Here is a 16,416-nt window from a genome sequence, read left to right as displayed (position 1 = left end):
AAACATAATTAATCATGATGAATAGAATTTATTCCAGAAATATAAAGATGGTTTAAGATAATAAAAAAATAAATTAATAAAATTTCTTCTATTTTGACCAAAGAAGAAAATTTTTATCTAACAACCAAATATATGGACAACAGAAAACTTTTGAATCTGTAGGTATGTATGATAACATTTCTTATAATATCAAAATGATGCAAGGGATCTCTTAGCCTGTGAAGAATATTTTACAAAACATTTCAGCAAACATACACTTAATATAATTATAAATTGTTGAAACATTTCCTTAAGATTGTCACTAAAATAAAAATATCTACCATGTGTTAGTTTTTCTCACAGGGGCAACTTCTAAGTACCATTTTTTAAAGCTCTTTTTCACTGAAAATAGTAGAAGTATATTATAGCAATCTACTTCAAATAATAGAGGCTTAAAACAAAGAATATTTTATAGACCTTATATATTTCTTTGTTGTCTTGGATCCACAGGGCAGTTCATTTGCTGGTCTTGCCTAGGGTTTCTCCTGCAACTGCAGACAGATGGCAACAGTGGGACTGAAGTCATTTGGAGTCTCTACTGATATGCTAGAATGGTTGTTCCATATAGTCACAAACCTTCTCCTCCAAGTTTACCACTTGATTGCTTCATATTATTTTCCAGCAGGGTAGTCATATTTCTCACATATCTGTACTCTACAGTCCAAAACAGAAGTTGTTAAGACTATTTTAAAGTTTATATTAGAACTAGAGGCCTGGTGCACGAAATTCATGCACAGGGGTGTGTGTGTCCCTCAGCCCAGTCTTCACCCTCTCTAATCTGGGACCCCACTGGGATCGGGCCTAAACGGGCAGTCGGACATCCCTCTCACAGTCCAGGACTGCTGGCTCCCAACCACTCACCTCCCTGCCTGCCTGATAACCCCCTAACCACTCCTATGCCAGCCTGATCAATACCTAACTGCTCCCCTGCTGGCCTGACTCCCCCTAACTGTCTTCCCTTGCAGGCCCGGTCACCCCCAACTGCCCTCTCCTGCTGGCCCGGTAACTCTTAACTGCCCTCCCTTGCCAGCCTGGTCCCCCCCAACTCTCCTCTCCTGCAGGCCTGGTTCCCCCCAACTGCCCTCCCCTGCTGGCCTGATCACCCATAACTGTCCTCCCCTGCAGGCCTGGGTCCCCCTCAACTGTCCTCCCTTGCAGGCCTGGTCTCCTCCAACTGCCCTCCTCTGCTGACCTGGTCACCCCGAACTGCCCTCCCCTGCTGGCCATCTTGTGGTGGCCATCTTGTGTCAACATGGAGGCAGCCATCTTTGACCACATAGGGGTGGCCATCTTGTGTCTTGGAGTGACAGTCAATTTGCTTATTACTCTTTTATTAGATTGGATGAGTACAGTATCACTTCATAGTCTTCCGTTGACTAGTCACAGGCCAGTCCAGGAAAGTAATAAGCTTTATTTCTTAACTAGAGGCCTGATGCATGAAAATTCATGTAAGAGTAGGCCTTCCTTCCCCCAGCTGCCAGCACCGGCTTCCCTCCAGCACCTGGGACCCAGGCTGCCGGCCTGGCTTCCCTCTGGCACCTGGGACCTGGGTTTACCTCCTCTGGCTGCCTGCGGTTACCTGGGACCCAAGTGGACTTCCCTCGGGCCACCCGCAGGAACCCGGGGCCCAGGCTAGCTTCCCTCTGGTCCCAGCTTCTTCAGGAAGGACATCTGGAATGACGCCCAGAAGATATCCAGTCTAATTAGCATATTACCCTTTTATTATTATAGTGGAGTGAGGCAAAATGTGTGCATATGCTTTTTAAAACATGCTTTATCTCTCAGTTCAATAGAAATTTGTATATTTCAGTGTTAAGCATATTGAGTTTTTGTGGGGGTTTTCTTGGGGGGGAGTTTAAGATTTGGGGTGAAAAGCCTTAGATTCTAGTTCCAACTCTCTCATAAGTTTTTTTTTTTTTTAAAGATTAAAACTGAGCTGTAGTTTTTGTATCTGTAAATCAGAAAAGACTATATATTCCCTATTAAAAGTGGGAAAATGTCTTTAAACAAGTTTTAAAGAGTTTTTATTTTATTTTAATTAAGCTATGGAAAATTCTAATTACTTTCATCAGTTAAGAGTTATTAGAAAGGAATAAAACATTTTTCAAATGATCATCAGTTTCTATTAATATAATAATGTTTCCTCCTTGAATGTATTAATATAATAGTTATAAATGGATACTGTTATATTGAGCCATCCTTGCATTTCTGAATTAAAATTCTACAATCAATGAATAAAATTCTTTGGTGAATTGTGCATTTTAAAAATTGTTAATGTAAGAGTTCTACATCAATAATTAAACATGAGTTCTCTCTGGAATTATGTGGTGAGTGTATGTTATCTTTCTCAAGTTTTGGTAGCACTGTTATTCTAGCTTTGTAAAAAGTATTTTGGAAGTTTCTTTTTTTTTCCTCTGACCTGGGAGAATTTAAATTATGTACTGATTTTTCCTTGAATTGTGGAAGAGATCATCTAGGAACATATCTGAGCCTGCCTAGTATTTTTTACATATTTAGAAGTCTTAAAAAATTCTAGTTTTGTTCCATAGTGATTTCTCTATTTATTTTTGAAAGTATGTACTGGATTGATTTTTCTCATTTTTATAAAAATATCCTATATAATAAAGCCTAATATGCTAAGAATCCGACCATTCATTCAACTGTTAGACCAGACACTATGACGAGCACTGACCACCAGGGGGCAGACGCTCTGACTAGTAGGTTAGCTTGCTGCTGGGGTCTGGCTGATTAGGACTGAGCAAGAAGGGCCAGACATGCCCTGGTGCCCTCCCATGATCCCTCCTGGCTGGCCAACCTCCCACATCCCTCCCTGGCCCAGATCGTGCACCTGTGTAGTACCTCGGCCTGGCCTGTGCCCTCTCACAATCTGGGACCCCTCAGGGGATGTCAGAGAGGTGGTTTCAGTCCAATCCCACAGGCCAGGCTGAGGGGCCTCACCAGTGCATGAATTCATGCACCAGGCCTCTAGTCCCAGATAATAAAGATGTAATATGCAAATTAACCCTCACGCCCTCACAAGAGGGCTGCCTACAACCAGGCTGGCAGGGGGGTTAGTGAGGGATGACCACACGACTGAACGAACAGGCTGTGTGGGGCAACTAGGCCGGCGGGGACCCATGAGGGGTGACCAGGCTGACAAGGGGGCAGTTGGGGGCGAACAGGCCAACAGGGGGGCAGTTAGGGGTGACCCGGCAGGAAGGGGGGGCAGTAAGAGGCAACCAGGCTGGTGGGGGGGGCAGTTAGGGGCAACCAGGCTGGCAGGGGAGGTGCATTTGGGAGCAATGAGGCCAGCAGGGTGGGCAGTTGGGGGTGATTAGGCTGGCCGGGGGGGGCAGTGAGGAGTGACTAGGTTGGTGGTGGGGGGGCAGTTGGGGGCAACCAGGCCAGCAGGGGGGCAGGTAGGGGTGACCAGGCCAGCAGAGGGAGGCAGTTGGGGTGACCAGGCTGGCAGGGGGTCAGTTGGGGGTGATTAGGCTGGCAGGGGGGGCAATGAGGGGTGACTAGGCCAGTGGGGGAGGGAAGTTAGGAGTGACCAGGCCAGCAGGGAGGGGACAGTTGAGGGTAACCTGGCTGGCAGCGGGGGGCAGTTAGGGGCGACCAGGCTGGCAGGGGGTGCAGTTAGGGGCAACCAGGCAGGCAGGCAGTTAAGCAATTAGGACCCAGCAGTCCAGGATTGTGAGAGGGATATCCAACTGCCGGTTTAGGCACAATCCTTGGGATCGGGCCTAAACCAGCAGTCGGACATCCCCTGAGTGGTCCTGGATTAGAGAGAGTGCAGGCTGGGCTGAGGGGACCCCACCCCATGCACGAATTTCATGCTCCGTGCCTCTAGTATAAATATAAAAAGTTTTATAAAAATGTTTATAAAATTGAGCTAAATTCTTCAAATCTCTCTGTCTATTCTAAACTATAATTTTGTATATTTTGGCTTTCTTTTTTTATTAAATTAGGAAGCAGTTTATCTATAAGAGAATCTCATTTGTAATATCATGAAGTAAAAATATGGAATGGAAAAGTTACCCTGGAAAAATACTTTGGGTATGTTTCACTGGAAGCCCCATATATCATTTCTCAATAAATCCAAGAGAGCCAATTTTCCTCAAACATTAGAAGAGATTTCTGTTTCTTTTAGTGCCAGATGAAATATTGGTTTATATTTGAGACCATGTTGTATGAAAAATAAGTACATTTAAAAACTAGAATCATAACTACATGCAATGGACCAAGATGCTCAGTTCATATTATGAAAGACAGAGGGAGGTGTGATTGAGGTAACAAATTTTTCTATCCCATCCCATGTTCATTTCAGAACATATTTATAGAGAAGAGTGTAGAAAGGGTAGAATTTCTTTAGTACTATGACACTTACAAAAGATAATTTAGCCAAATATCTTGTCTGTTGATTCTAGATAATTTTTCTCCTATTAGCCCCAATTCTATATATTTGGAACACATTTCTTATAGTTTAAGATTTGTATATTTCTTTGTTCCATTCAAAACCATATTTATCTCTCTGTTACTTATGTTTGTTTTCTATGGTTTTTAATGAGATTTAGAAGTCAAAAAAATCAAATTAAAAATTTTTTATTCCTTTACATTTAAAGGTAAGTTTGTTATTCAATTTTATTATATTTTAGGAAAATATGACATTTTATTTTATTAGAAAGTACTCTGTATTAATAAACCCAACATTTTGAATTATAGTAGCCTATTATTATGATTATGAATTTTCTAATTGTTTTTTTCTACATTTGACTTCTAAAGTTAAATTTATATCAACTTTAGAATGTCAGCAATTTAATATAATTTTGACTTTTGAAATGTTGGTATGTTAGAATTCTGTCTCAATGTAAAAGTAAATTTTAAGTGTATTATTCACAAATATTAACAACATTTAAAGTATTCAATGAAATATTCACTAAAATAGGTATGATGATTTAAATAAATAAGAGAAATATGAGAAATCCAAAGTTCAAATACCTATATTTATTCTTGAGCTTATCATTATGTGAAAATCTATTGCTGTTGGCTCAGTGGATAGATTGTCAGCCTCCAGACTAAAGGTACTGGGTTTGATTTCAGTCAAAGGCATGTACCTCGGTTGCAGGCTCCATTCTGGCCCTAGTCGGGGCAGGAGGAAACCAATTGATGTGTCTCTCTCAGATCAATGTTTCTCTCCCTGTGTCTTTCCTCTCTTCTACTCTCTCTAAAAATTAATGGAAAAATATCCTCGGGTGAGAATTAACAACAACAACAAATCTATTGCTGGTTTTGTTTAAATTACTATCATATAAACCCTTCCTTCTATCATATGCAGTCATTCTAACTTAGTTTCCTAATTAATTTCTAGATTTACTCATATTTATAATGAGAACAAGAATTTTATTATAAAAAAGATTTTTCAATATTTCCTTAAAAGTATATCTATTTCTCACTTAACATTTTCTATTATTCTCTTAGGATACTTCTCTTTTCATTTTTTTAAAATATATTTTTTATTGATTTCAGAGAGGAAGGGATAAAGAGAGAGAGACAGAAACATCAATGATGAGAATCATTGATCGGCTGCCCCCTACATACCCCACACTGTGGATCAAGCCCAAAACCCAGGCATGCGCTCTGACTTGGATTTGAACTGTAGCCTCCTGGTTCATAGGTCGAGGCTCAACCACTGAGCCAAACTGGCAGGGACTCTTTTCATTTTATAATTCACTCAGATATCCTATATAATAAAGAGGTAATATGCAAATTGACCCTCACGCCCTCACATCCCAAGATGGCCGCCCCCACGTCATCACAAGATGGTCACCCCCACATTGTCACAATATGGCCAACAGGGGAGGGCAGTTTGGGGTGATCTGGCTGGCAGGGAAGCAGTTAGGTGTCAATCATGCCAGCAGGGGAGCAATTAGGCATCAATCAGGTTGGCAGGGGAGCCATTAGGGCGCTATCAGGCTTGCAGGCAGACGAGTTGTTAGGAGCCAGCAGTCCTGGATTGTGAGAGGCAGTTGGGGGTGATCGGGCCTAAACTGGCCGTCAGACATCCCCCAAGGGGTCCCAGATTGGAGAGGGTGCAGGCTGGGCTGAGGGACACCCCCCAGTGTATGAATTTTGTGTACTGGGCCTATAGTTTATGTATAAATGAGAATTTAGTATGTGCCAAAATTTGCATTTATTTGCTATAAAAATAGTGCTGAGCAAGTTGAATACAGTCTATCCCTGTATGGAAATTAGAATAAGAAAGTTATAATAAACTTAAAATTATAATGTAGCTTGATAAATGCTACAGTAGCGGAAGTACAGTTCCTAAGATGTCATACAGAGAGAGCTGGAGTTAGATGATCATAGAAAATAAAAAATAAAGATAAGTTTATGAATAAATTATTATCTTTGCATATGAGCCATGTTAATTTTCTCTGTATAGGTCTACTTTCAGTGTAATTTCTGGCCTTCCAGGGCAGAATGTATGCTTTAATTCTGAAATCTGATGAATTATAAATTCAATAGGTACATTTTCTATTTTTTCCCATTTGCTCTTCTATTTTTTCATTATTGTTGTACCTTAAGACAATTATTTCCTCACAAAATTAGGTTAATATAAGCTGGGGTGGGAAGCATCAGCCTGCAGGATGTATAAGGAGTGTGAAATCATTTGGTCTGGCCCTGCCAAAGCATTAGGGGTGAGTTAATTAAATGTTTGACCAAATATAGCAGGCTAATTTTCAAGTTGGTAATTTTGTATGGCCCGTGAAAGATGTTATAAATATCCAAGTGGCCTTTGGCAGCAAAAGGTTCCCACCCCTGATTATAGAGACAAAGTTTAATCAAGAAACCATAACATTATAGATGGCAAAGTCACTCACTCTTTCCCCAATGGGATCTCAGTTTTAAGGTTCTGTCTTACTCATGGGAGTCTATTAGCTTTTCCAAATACTGAATGGAGAAAAAAACTGATATGCTTTCCAATAATGTGGGAAATATTGACTTTATAGACTCTCTCCAATATTAAATATATGGCTTTCTATATCTGGACCTTTTGCCAAGTTGCCTTTGGAGTTTTGATTAATGGAAAATAAGTTAATTAATTTAAATGATCAAAAATCTATTTATGTGTCACAGTGAGATGCTCAAGATACTAGAAAATATAGAATGTAGGACATTGAAAAGAAATTAATGTGGATGACTCTGGAGGTAAAAAGGTCAAGGACTACATACGAAGACAGGTAAGTCACTTAAGTGTAACCCCAAAAAATGGCAGTGCTTCTGTTCTTAACAAGTTCTGTTAAATATATGTCAAAGTCTTTACCAGATTAGAGTGAATTGTCTGGAAGCCATCACATGACAGCAACAAGGAAGGGTTAGGTAATATATATGAAAGAATAAACCAGGTTCTTGTTTTAATGATCTGGATGGATGGAGCAACATGGAGCAGGAATAACATCAATCACACCTCATGTTTTTGAGCTTTGAAATACAGCCATTTTTGAACATTTTCTGCCAAATAAATTTTCTCATGAGAGTGAGAGTTTCACTTAAGACAAGGATGTTAAAAAAAACAGTCATTGAAGTGTTTGCTAATTGAGGGAAGTTTGATAGTTATGAAGCTGTGATTCTATTGGGCACAGTGAAAAGATTTGTATGATGGAGTTGTACAAATAGGCTGGGGTTGAGTCTGGTTCAGGAACATTAACTAATTAGGTGATGATGTTTTAGAGAATCCATGATGTGAGGATTACACGTTTTTGCTGTCCTAGAAAAACAGAGATGGAGAAAATGTCTGAATTCAGTCTGAAAAGTTACCTGGAGGACAGTGGGCACTAAGCTTAGAAGCTGGTGGGCACATCTCTTCTGGCTGAAATGTTTAGAATCACAGAAGCCATATATTCCTCCTGCTAACATGTGGAGTTAGAGCCAAAATACAGATTCACATTCTGAGGGGGCAGGGGAGTGGGTGTGTTAAATTCAAATGCTACCAGCAGCATCAGTATCAATAATATAGCACATACTACCTACCACAATAATATTCTAAGTGTATTATAAATATTATCTATTTAACCCTCTCACCAACTCTAGGAGTTTGTATCTACCACCATTACTATATTATTGAGGGGAGAATTGGGGAATGAGAGATTATGTCACTTCCCTGGGACCTAAGAACTTTGGTAGGGCTGAGATTTCAAATCTGGAAGTCTGCCTATAGTTATTTTGTTTTAAGATAAAAAAGAAAAAAGAATGTTTACTGAATTTAAATGTTAGTACAAAAGATGAAGTTGTAGAGGCAGAAGAAAGAAGACATGTATATCTGGCAAGGGTGGATAGTTACAACCAATATCCCACTTCCCTTTATTCTTTCAAAGAAGTTAAATTTTATTACAGATTGTGATGTTTCCTATTTCCCAGTCCTCCTTGTCTTAGGCATGGCCATATGACTATATTCTCTCAAGGAGTAGAGTGTGGAGTAAGAAGAAATTGACATAAAGGAGCTGACTTGATTGGAAGGAAGAACACTTTTGTCTTCCCATCTGTCTCCTGCTTCTGGCCATCAATGTAGACATATAGTTGGAGTCTAGTAGCCACATTGGGACAGGAGGTGACCTTGAGAAATGAAACTGAAAAATAAAATCCTGGTTCCTCAATGATATTCTGGAGCTGTCAGACTATCCTGGACTTTTTAATACTGGAACTATTTTATATGCAAAAAAAAAAAAGTACTTCTTGTTTTAGCCATCATTTCAGAATTTTTCTATAAAATGCAATCAATTATCATGAAGCCCAGAAAGCATGGTGTCCAGAAGCCAGTAAAAGAGACTATTTTTAAAATGAGGAAATTACAAATTGGTAATAACAGAATAGTAAGAGATGTCAATTACAGCATAGGGAATATAGTCAATAGTAGCATAGTATCTATTTGTGGGTCCAGGTGGGTGTTTGAAACATTGGGTAACCACTCTTAAAGTACATGATTTTCTGACCACTGTGCTGTACATCTGAAACTGATACAGAATAGTATTGAATGTAAATAAAATGTAATTAAAACTGAAAAGTATTTAAAAAAATAAAGGAGGAAAATGTGAGCTTCTTTCTTAGCAATAAAGTAACTTGATAACTGGACTATGTTAATTAATTAAGCACGGGAGGCCATTAATTAATGAACTTAACAAAAATGCTTCAGGAGCATTGGAGTTTAAAGTGAAGATAGTAGATTGAGTAAAAAAGAGAAAGTGAGAAAAATGAAGATAATCCTATCTAATAAAAGAGTAATATGCAAATTAACCATCACTCCACTACACCCACAAGCCATGCCCACCAGCCAATCAGGAGCAAGTATGCAAATTAACCCCAACCAAGATGGCTGCGGCCATGGAGAGAGCAGGAGGCTTGGGTTTCACCGGCATTGGAGGAAGCCAAGCTTTCCACACACCCTGGCGGGCCCAGGCCTCCAATCAAGGCTACAAAGTTTCAATTATAGAAGATAAATAAATCCCAACAAAAATGGAGGCATCCACGGAGCTGGAGATAGCAGGAGTCTTGAGTTGCCCCGGCGATGGAGGAAGCCAAGTTTCCTCAGCCCTGGACTGCCTTGGCCTCCACTTAAGGCTACAAAGTTTCAATTACAGAAGATAAATAAATCCCAGGAACCAGGGCCTCCGCTTGGGTTGCCGGGGGGCGTGGCCAGCCTGCAAACCACCACAGGCCCCTCACCCAGCCCGGCCCATACCCCAAGGGAACCCCCACCCTGATCTGGGACACCCTTCAGGGCAAACCAGCCAGCCCCCACCCATGCACTAGGCCTCTATCCTATCTAATCCTATCTAATAAAAGAATAATATGCAAATTGACCATCACTCCAACACTCAAGATGGCTGCCCCCATGTGGTCATAGATGACAGCCCCCATGTGGACACAAGATGGCCACCACAAGATGGCCAGCAGGGGAGGGCAGTTGGCCTGCAGGGGAGTGCAGTTGTGGGAAATCAGGCCAGCAGGGGAGGGCAGTTGGGAGGGACCAGGCCTGCAAGGGAGGGCAGTTGGGAGTGATCAAGCCTGCAGGGGAGGGCAGTTAGGGGTGATCAGGCCAGCAGAGGAGGGAAGTTGGGGGTGACCAAGCCTGCAAGGGAGGGCAGTTAGGGGCAAACAGGCTGGCAAGGGAGCAGTTAGGCATCAATCAGGCTGGAAGGGGAGTGGTTAGGGGGTGATCAGGCTGGCAGGCAGAAGTGGTTAGGGGCAATCAGGAAGGCAGGCAGGAGAGCAGTTGGGAGCCAGCAGTCCTGGATTGTGAGAGGGATGTCTGACTGCCCGTTTAGGCCCAATCCTAACTGGATCGGGCCTAAACGGGCAGTCAGACATCCCTCCAGGGGTCCCAGATTGGAGAGGGTGCAGGCTGGGCTGAGGGACACACACCCCCATGCATGAATTTCGTGCACCGGGCCTCTAGTTTATATATATAATGTATTTGAAGCTTGTGTGTAAAGGGCAGAATAGAGGTGGGGTAGCAAATGAAGAGACATAGGGTCTAAAAAGATCACTATTTTTGGTTTGTTGGTTTTTGTTTTGTATTAAGGGGAAAATAAAGTAGAGCATGTTTGACTTGCTTTCCACATTAGAATCTGTGTTTTAGGGGGAGGAGCATCTCCTTCTTCCTCTCCCTCTCCCTTTCCCTCTCCAGAGCAGTCTGGCAGCCCAGAGAAGTATTTTTAAATGATATAAATGTTTATTTATGTGTGATGCTGTAAGTAAAATTTCTAAATAAAGCAAAAGCAACTTTAAGCTCTCTCCAATGAGATAAACATAACAAGAGAGAAAAGTGTCACACCTTATAGTACAGAATATAAAACAAGTTTGCCTCTGCATAGCCTTTATTCTATAAACTCTTCCTAGTGATTACTAATTATATCAGAATATTTATAATAATAAAACATATTTAGCCTATAATAAGACTCACTTTAAAATTTTACTTGACTTCCAACTTTAAATAAGAGTTATTGTAAGGGAATATTTTGGTAGTGAAATGTCTGAAATTGAAGCTGTGAACTTCATGGTGAATTTGAGAAGGAAGATTTCTATTGAAAACTGTTTATGCCAGAAAATTCTGTAATAGACATTTTTTTTTTATCAGACTGCTAAAGTTTCACCCGAAACAAATAGTATAGGAAATGAATTTATTTCATTTTCTGTTTCTTCTCAAAACAGTAATTACATATATATATATATATATATATATATATATATATATATATATATACATACACACACACACTAGAGGCCTGGTGCATGAAATTTTTGCACGGGGGTAGGGTGGTCCCTCAGCCCAGCCTGCACCCTCTCCAATCTGGGACATCCCTCTCACAATCCAGGACTGCTGGCTCCCAACTGCTCTCCTGCCTCTGCCTGATTGTCCCTAACTGCTTCTGCCTGCCAGCCTGATCACCCCCTAACCACTCCCCTGCCAGCCTGATCGATGCCTAACTGCTCTCCTGCCAGCCTGATTGCCCCTAACTGCCCTCCCCTACCAGCCTGGTCATTCCTAACTGCCCTCCCTGCTGGCCTGGGTCCCCCCCAACTGTCCTCCCCTGCAGGCCTGGTCCCCCCAAACTGCCCTCCCCTGCAGGCCTATTACCCCCCAACTGTTCTCCCCTGCAGGCCTGCCTCCCCCCATCTGCCCTCCCCTGCAGTCCTGTTCCCCCCAACTGCCCTCTACTGCTGACCTGGTCTCCTCCAACTGCCCACCTGTGCCAGCCCGGTCACCCCTAACTGCCTTCCCTGCTTGCCTGATTACCCACAACTGCCCTCCCCTACAGGCCTGGTACCCCCAACTGCCCTCCCTTGTAGGCCTGGTCCCCACAACTGCCCTCCCCTGCAGGCCTGTGTACCCCCCAACTGCCCTCCTCTGCTGGCCTGGTCATCCCCAACTGCTCACAACTGCCCTCCCTTACCACCCATCTTGTGGCGGCCACATGGGGGCAGCCATCTTTGACCACATGGGGGAGGCCTTCTTGTGTCTTGGAGAGATGGTCAATTTGCATATTACTCTTTTATTAGATAGGATTTTTTTTTTCATTCAGATGTTCATTAATTTATTCAAGACTTTTAAGTTCTTTTTTTGGACTTCAAAAATTTTCTTGAAAAGCTTCCAAGCTGATGGGGAGGCAGATGAGTAAAAATGTAATTACAGAACAGGAAGGTGAGTTCTAATATAAATTTATACATACATTGAGGTTGGATCAGTTAATCGTTTGGATATATGAAATCAGGAATGTCAGAGCATGTAGTCCAAACTGGAGTCAAATTGCCCTCAAAGGGTCAAATGTTGGTTCTTGGAGGGAAAACCTATCTTAGACATTACAATGGTCTGTGGCCCTCAAAGCTCAACCCTATTTGACAAAATCTTATTCCTTGGTATTTAATTTTTCTGGTTAGATAGACTTTTTTTTTATTTCTTTATTGATTAAGGTATTACAAATGTGTCCTTATTCCCCCATTACCCCCCACTTCCCACCTATATATTTTTTAAAACCTCCATTTATATCATGTGCTTCTCAGAACATATTTATACCTACAACTCTAGAAAAGTATAAAACTTTCATTGAGCAGAGACAAGAAATCTGCATACTAAGCTCTTTGCAAAATTAAATCTATATATTTATGTTTGAAAACATGAAAAATAAATTAAGTATTATATACTGAGATCCTAATAAATGCAATATGAAGGCAATAAAAAAATAACACAGTTGCTTAAAGATTATGACTAAAGTGCTTTATCGTATAAAATAATTTTGGGAAAAATAAAACCACTCTTTTTTATCACTGGTTCTATCAACCTTCCATTAACAAATCCTTCAATAAAGCTCCTAGGGACTCCACTAACCCCTAGGTGTCACTCTTAGACATAAAGCAATGTATGTGAGCATGAGGCATGAGGCCTCTTCTCTGTATGGCCTCACCAGTGCTTTTATATATATAACTAGAGGCCCAGTGCATGAAATTCATGCACTGGGTGGTGGGGGGGGGAGCGGAATCCCTCAGCCCGGCCTGCACCCTCTCTCAGTCCGGGACTCCTCCTCACTCCTTACCTGAGTGCTCGCTGCTCCTTACCACTCAGCTTCCTGCTCCCTAGCACTGCCATGGAGGCAGGAGAGGCTCCCGCCACTGCCACTGCGCTCACCAACCATGAGCCCTATCTTTCTGTGTAGTTGTCTGTGGGCTAACTGCTCTCTTCCATCTCATTTAGGGTGAGCAGCATGTGAGGGCAGAGCATGCCGTCGTGGAAGGCAGAGGGCTTCCCGGAGCTGAGGGGAGTGGCCGGGCCTACGGGGTGAGAGGTGGACACAGAGGACACTATCTCACCCAATTGTGGGGTGGGCTGGCTGGCCTTCATCTGCCTGACCCCACCCAGGGAGGGACCAAGCAGGGTGTCCCCCTCTCCATTCTCTATCCTTCCATCTGTGACACCTATCACCCTTGCCAGGCCTCCCTCAAAGTGAGTTCAGCTCAGTCCCTGAATGTAAAAGGGCATTGGAGGGGAGGGGGGGGGGGCTCAACTCCAGTGCCCCCTGATTCCCAGCAACAAGACCTGGTCTCAGGATGGTGGCCACAGCTGCAGAAAATAGATCTGTTTCAAGAAAAGTTGGGAATGCAGACTTTCGTATGAGCCCCTATTCCAAAAGGTGGCAGTTTATTCACATTGTGGCAAAGACACCTTCAAGAGTAACATAAGTGGGTAAAGTCAGGGCCAAACTGGGCCATTTCCTCATCCAATCTCTCTGAGATGCGTGGGTAGAACCAAGTCTCAGCTCTTCACAGGACACTTCTGGTTTTTTTGTTTGTTTGTTTGTTTTTAAGCCTAAAGGACAGTAGTCTGTCGCCATTCTTGTTCTTTGGGATTTTTTCATCATCAGATAAAAGGATACGTACATTGGGGTAATCCTCTAGAGATACAATATTCCAGTTGCACCCATGTGATGATGACAGCGCCCCTCAGAGGGAGGGATCCAACAGATGGGGAACAGGGAATTCTGAAAACCAAAGTGATGACAGAGATGCTAAGCCTTTCCTTCACATGTCTGACACCCCTCCTCAGGTGGCCTGCAGGCCGGGCATCTGTTGGACCTTTACCACATGATGTCCTTGCAGGCTGCCCTGGCCCTGCTAGGCAGTGTGCAAGGCCGCCTGGGCCCTGGAGGAGTCGTCCTCCCCACCCCAGCCACTCCTGGTACAGCTCCTGTACATGGGCACTGGTCTCCAGGGGCCACACCGGGATGGCAGCATAGATGCCTTCCATCTGCCACAGCAGTGCCCTGTCTGCACACCCGTTGTCCACCTGGGCCTGGCCCCTGCCACTAAGGCATGCCCGGCGCAGTCCAGGACCTCCACGAAGTGGCAGGGGAACTTGTCACCCTACAGCTTCAGGACCACTTCTGGATGTTCCGAAAGCCGTAAGCAGCCTCAAAACGTAGCAGAACCTCTCCGTCCTTTTCAAGAGTGACCTCCTGGAAGTCTTTGTTCCTCAGGGTGCAGTAGGTGAGCACTCCCACATCCTCACTGAACAGCTCCTTGGCCATGGCCTGAAGATGTGTACCAGGTACCTGTCGGAGCGGCCACCCTCTTGGAGCCTCACCTCCTTCTCCTTCATGTCTCTAAACAGAGTGTCCACGGCAGCGTCATTTGAGGCGAGGTCATTTTGCTCCATTATCTGGACAATTTCACCTGAGGTTAACAGGCAGTCAGCACCCTGGGAACTATGTAAAGCTGTGGGAACATCTTCTCAAAGGGCCTCCAGTTTCTTGTCATAACATGGGGCCACAGTGACGTGGAAAATCTTGACTGGGGACAGGTTCTGCCATCTGGTGAAGTAATCCTTCACCAGAGAGCCCATGATCTGCTGGGGAGACTTGGCCATGCAGAGGTGGGGGTGATGGGGTGACCCAGCACACACTCTGCATATTGGGCCCAGACAGGGCAGGCGGAGGTCAGCATGGGTAGCTGGGGCTCTTCCTCACGGTGCTGGCAGTACCGACACACAAATTCCTTCTGACACTCCGAGATGCTGAAGTTCACAGCTATCTTCATGTCAAAGACAGTTTGCCCCAAGGCTTTTGAGGAAGCCGCAGAGCCTTCTGAATGCATCAGTGACACTGAGGCTGAATTTAGCAGCAAAATAAGGCAGAGACTAAGGACACATGGACACTGCCAGCACCTTGTGCTGTGAGGTATCACATTTCTTCCTAAGGTTCAGAACACGGAAGAAGTCCTTGGTGTTCTGTTGAGAAACTTGGACTCCTTCCTCTGCGGTCACACAACTGTCACACGCCAGGCAGTCACTCAGAAATATCTTGGCATCAGCCAACTTATGGAATTCTCCCTTCTCTCTGTTCTCCTGAGCCGGACTCCGGACGTTGACTGCGGCATTCTCTTAGTCATCGGTTTTTGTTTTTTTACTACATTCCTTCCGGTGCAGTGATCACACTTCATCTGGAGCGGGGCGGGCAGGGGCCGGCTCCAGTGACCTGGAGGAAGCACAGGGAGAGCAGTTAGTCACCGCTGGTCGCCCCTGGAGCTGCTGGAGGTATACTTTCTTCCTTGTGGAGTGTCTAGGGAGGGGAAGTGGCCGCAGTGCCTGAGGCTGAGTTCCAGGAGGCCAGCAGCACTGTCAGGATCATGCCAGAGGCGCTGGTCCATTGGTGCCTGGCATGTCCTCTGGAGATTGAACCTACAGGACTACTAAGGAAGCCAGTCCCCAGTTCCTCCCCACCTCTGCCACTGATTGATTGGAGTCTGAGAGCCGGAGGAGGGACCAAGAGGCCTGCCTTCCAGCTGCTCACCAGTCCCTGAACCATTCACTCTGGTTCCCAGTTAACCATCCCCTGATCAATGGGAGCCTGCAGGCTGGGGGTGGGACCAACCAGTCTGCCTTTTGCCCACTCACCAGTCGCTGCTGCGATGGATTCATTGGAGCCTGAGGGACCGAGTTCTGTTAGCCATCCCATGATCAATGGAGCCTGAGGGCCAGGGGATGGACCGGTCATCTGTTCAGTCGTTATGGACTCTGGGTTTTTATATATTAGAATGGACAATGAATATATATACAGTGATTTCCAAACTTAGATTATAATTAAATTTTTGAGATAGTCACATACATTTCCACCTCCAAATAAGATTGCACTCAAACTAGTGTTTCAGTGTGAAGAAATATTTGTTTTTGTTAATCCTCACCCAAGGATATGTTTCCATTTATTTTTTAGTGATAGTGGAAGGGAGGAGGAGAGACAGAGAAAGAGAAGCATGGATGTGAGAGAGGCACATTGATTGGTTGCCTCCCACACATGCCCAGACCAGGGCTGGGGAGCTTGCAACCAAAGT

General features: G+C 43.7%; 1 pseudogene across 1 annotated transcript; it reads right to left on the bottom strand.

Annotated features, from left to right (window-relative positions):
* Positions 1-13,261: 13,261 nt before the first annotated feature.
* Positions 13,262-15,528, bottom strand: LOC308241214 (nuclear prelamin A recognition factor-like; annotated as a pseudogene). Its single transcript has 2 exons — positions 14,173-15,528; positions 13,262-13,365 (listed from the first exon to the last, which is right to left on the bottom strand). The product of its transcript is annotated as a nuclear prelamin A recognition factor-like (transcript).
* Positions 15,529-16,416: the final 888 nt, after the last annotated feature.

Source organism: Plecotus auritus, assembly GCF_963455305.1.
Source record: "Plecotus auritus genome assembly, chromosome: 2".
Taxonomy (NCBI): Eukaryota; Metazoa; Chordata; class Mammalia; order Chiroptera; family Vespertilionidae; genus Plecotus; species Plecotus auritus.
This window is presented reverse-complemented; position numbering and strand designations above follow the sequence as displayed.